The sequence below is a fragment of the Erpetoichthys calabaricus genome, chromosome 11 (genome assembly GCF_900747795.2).
Source record: "Erpetoichthys calabaricus chromosome 11, fErpCal1.3, whole genome shotgun sequence".
Lineage (NCBI taxonomy): Eukaryota > Metazoa > Chordata > Cladistia > Polypteriformes > Polypteridae > Erpetoichthys > Erpetoichthys calabaricus.
The window spans coordinates 28913377-28918050 of record NC_041404.2 but is presented as its reverse complement, the minus strand read 5'-3'; positions in this window follow the sequence as shown (position 1 = coordinate 28918050).

The following is a 4674-nucleotide window of genomic DNA, read 5'->3' as shown; positions in this document are numbered from 1 at the left end:
ATTCATGAGTACCTGTATGTCAGGAATTCCACGATCATCATAGACCACAAACCATTATTGGGGCTGCTTAAGAGAAATGTGCTTACACCACAAATAATTCCACCTTGCATGCTCAAGTGGTCATTACTGTTAAAATATATACAGTGCATCCGGAAAGTATTCACAGCACATCACTTTTTCCATATTTTGTTATGTTACAGCCTTATTCCAAAATGGATGAAATTAATTTTTTCCTCAGAATTCTACACACAACACCCCATAATGACAATGTGAAAAAAGTTTACTTGAGGTTTTTGGAAATTTATTAAAAATAAAAAAATTGAGAAAGCACATGTACATAGGTATTCACAGCCTTTGCTGTGAAGCTCGAAAATTGAGCTCAGGTGCATCCTGTTTCCCCTAATCATCCTTGAGATGTTTCTGCAGCTTAATTGGAGTCCACCTGTGGTAAATTCAGTTGACTGGACATGATTTGGAAAGGCACACACCTGTCTATATAAGGTCCCACAGTTGACAGTTCAGGTTACAGAAAAATTTCTGCTGCTTTGAAGGGCCCAATGAGCACAGTGGCCTCCATCATCCTTAAGTGGAAGAAGTTCGAAACCACCAGGACTCTTCCTAGAAGTGGCCGGCCATCTAAACTGAGCAATCGGGGGAGAAGGGCCTTAGTCCGGGAGGTGACCAAGAACCCAATGGTCACTCTGTCAGAGCTCCAGAGGTCCTTTGTGGAGAGAGGAGAACCTTCCAGAAGGACAACCATCTCTGCAGCAATCCACCAATCAGGCCTGTATGGTAGAGTGGCCAGACGGAAGCCATTCCTTAGTAAAAGGCACATGGCAGCCCGCCTGGAGTTTGCCAAAAGGCACCTGAAGGACTCTCAGACCATGAGAAAGAAAATTCTCTGGTCTAATGAGACAAAGATTGAACTCTTTGGTGTGAATGCCAGGCGTCATGTTTGGAGGGAACCTGGCAACATCCCTACAGTGAAGCATGGTGGTGGCAGCATCATGCTGTGGGGATGTTTTTCTGCGGCAGGAACTGGGAGACTAGTCAGGATAAAGGGAAAGATGACTGCAGCAATGTACAGAGACATCCTGGATGAAAACTTGCTCCAGAGCACTCAGACCTCAGACTGGGGTGACGGTTCATCTTTCAGCAGGACAACGACCCTAAGCACACAGCCAAGATATCAAAGGAGTGGCTTCAGGACAACTCTGTGAATGTCCTTGAGTGGCCCAATCCACCAATCAGGCCTGAATGGTAGAGTGGCCAGACAGAAGCCACTCCTTAGTAAAAGGCACATGGCAGCCCAGACTTGAATCCAATTGAACAGCTCTGGAGAGATCTTAAAATGGCTGTGCACCGACGCTTACCATCCAACCTGATGGAGCTTGAGAGGTGCTGCAAAGAGGAATGGGCGAAACTGGCCAAGGATAGGTGTGCCAAGCTTGTGACATCATATTCAACAAGACTTGAGGCTGTAATTGCTGCCAAAGGTGCATCGACAAAGTAATAATAATAATAATAAATTTTATTTATATTGCACAAAGTATTGAGCAAAGGCTGTGAATACTTATGTACATGTGATTTCTCAGTTTTTTTATTTTTAATAAATTTGCAAAAACCTCAAGTAAACTTTTTTCACGTTGTCATTATGGGGTGTTGTGTGCAGCATTCCGAGGAAAAAATGAATTTAATCCATTTTGGAATAAGGCTGTAACATAACAAAAGGTGGAAAAAGTGATGCGCTGTGAACACTTTCTGGGTGCACTGTAGGACTATGAATCTCAGTATAGCTCAGGAAAAGAAATTACTAATGCAGATGCTTTAAGCCGTTTACCCCTTAGGACTCCAGAATTTGAAATTCCTCCAGTATGAGAATTTCTAATACTGGAAACTATCTCCAGACCCCCTTTACTGTCAAACTGTTGGCCCGTGTGTTGAACTAGCTGTGGAAGGGGTGGCCAAAGGAAAAATTAGGGGCAGACTCAAAAACATTTGAAAGGCGTAAGCATGTACTGTTTTCATACAGGAGCTATCTTTTATGAGGAAACAGAGTAATAATTCCACAGAAGGCACAAAGTGCTCGATGCTCTACATGAATGTCACCCTAGTATGGTAAATATGAAGGCTCTTGCCAGGAACTATACGTTGTGGTCTAAAATGGATGAACAAATAGAATGATGGGTAGCTTGCTGTACCTCATGTCAAATCACATGGCATACCCCAATCAAAACTGTTCGTAACCCATGGGAGATAACCAAGAACCCATGGTTATGACTGCACATTGATTTCGCTGGACCTTATCAAGGACAAACTTCTTTCTCATTGTTAATTCCTTTTCCAAGTAGTTGGAGGTCTGTCCTGTTTTGTCTGCAACATCAGCCGCTGTGGACTTCCGGATACAGTTTTATCGGATAACAGTGCATAGTTTACTTTGGAGGAGCTTCAGTCATTCTTGGGGCTTAATCTCATTCGTCATATTAAGACAGCTCCATTTACACCCATCAACAAATACCCAAACGGAACATGGTGCTAACTACTAAAGACACTCTTAACAGAATTGAGGTCGGAGACTGGCATCTTAGACTGTCAAAGTTCTTGCTGCAACAGCATGTAACTCCTTCTTCCAGTACTGAGTAGAGTGCTGCCGAAGTGTTGATGAACATGGGATTTAGAACATACTTAGACCGTCTCCTCCCAGATCTAGCATTAGATTTGCAAAAGAAAGAAGGAATCTCAGTTTTCTAAAGTAACACACAGTCCAACAAGACAGTTTAAAGTAGGGGATAGTGTGTATGCCAGAAATTATGCAACAGGGCCTCAGTGGATGTCAGCAATGGTTATGAGAGCTAAGAAATCAGTATTTTATGCGGTTAAAACTGTTGATAGCTGAATCATTATGAAATACACCAACCAGCATAGATGGCGATTAACTAATTCAATGCATGTGGTCGAAATTGAATATCTTATTAAAGAACAGGACAATTCAGTAATCAGGCAGGAGAAAAGTTGTTCATTGTATCTTTTAATTACTCCTTAGCAAAATGCATTTGAGGGAGCATTCTTCAAAAGTAGTCCATTACAGCATGGTCAGAATGATCAGAGAAACAAAGAATAGAGGTTCATTTTATCAACTGTTGAATTTACATACAGTGTCAATCAATGCATACATTTTACTCTGGTTGGTTCACTGGTTTACATCCAAATGATTTATATAAAATTAAAGTCTATTATATTACATGGTTCTTCTTATACCTTTTGAGATGAACTACCACCCTTGAAATTCCTGTGCATATGACAACTGTCCATTCTCGTTGTTTATAGGACATCTGCTGATTTCTTAGTCATCCATCAGTGCATTGTGTATATTGCATCAACCTTTCTTCTGGTACATTCTTTATTTACTTGACCATCTCAGTATATTCCCTAAACCAATTATTATATTTCAGTGTACATTTTGTTGTTCACTTGAACTTTATCTCGTTTCCGACATTTATTAACCATTTATGCTATTTCTTAAAGATGAATGCTATGTTATCCTAAAATTATTCTTCCACGTGCATCAGGAGACTAACAACAACCTGAAAAATCATGTGGGACACTATAACACACTGCCAGCTACGTCTCAACAATCAACTGGGAATGACACCTCATCACATTCAGGAGGAGCCCAGTAAAGTTGCTCCTTTCGAGGGCCTGTCAAGAGGTTGAACTGGAGCGTCCTAACAGAATATTTCACCAGCCAGCCTATTTTTAGGATTATGTTATCTGGGGGGTGGGAAATGTGATATATTGCGATGGTGCTGTTTGTTTTCACGTATAATTCCCATAGTTTTTTTTTCTCTTATGTTCTTGTTGTTTTATGTATTTTTGGCGCATTTATAATACACAGAGTTCAGAAAATAAACTAGTCTTTTTCAGGATAATCATCTGGGTGAAAACTCACTTCAATAATAGTTCATCTCTTAGAAATCTGAGTCATTTGTCCTAACGTACTATCACAATGCAAACGATACCACCTGACCAGTCAAAAAAATCAATTGTTACCTCAAGTTTAAACAGAATAATACTTTGAAACTGTATGGGACGAATTTCATATTTAGAAATGATGGCCAGTACATGCCATATTGGCATAAAGTACTATTAACATTTGTACGTACTATACTTACCATATAAGAAATTAAACATTAAACAAACTACGATAAATCGTTTAAAAAAACTAAGTTTGAAACATGACTGCAACTCTTAAGAGGCGACTTACAAATGCTCTTTATCTACTGTCTTATTGTTGATGCACTCAAATGAAGACATTGCCAAGGTTGACACCGAAACATCCTGGCGACTCACGTGCTCTCTGACAGCACCAAGGCCGCAGAAGACTCCATCGGTGCCCTTTTCCTCTTGCTTCCATGTGACCTTCAGGTTTTGTTTTAGGACCCACGTATTCTGTCTATTGTAAATGCCGGATAGTACTATCTTTAAAGTAACGTTTCATTTTTCAAAAAATACATTTTTATATATTAAAGGAAGGTTTATATCACAAACATTATTTTACAAAATGTATTTATCCAACTAAAGCAATAGGATTTGTTAAAATTAAAAATTTATTGTTAGGCGTTTTTACGGCCTCCCATATTTGGGTCCTCTCGTTGCGAGTGTCAGCCCATGTGA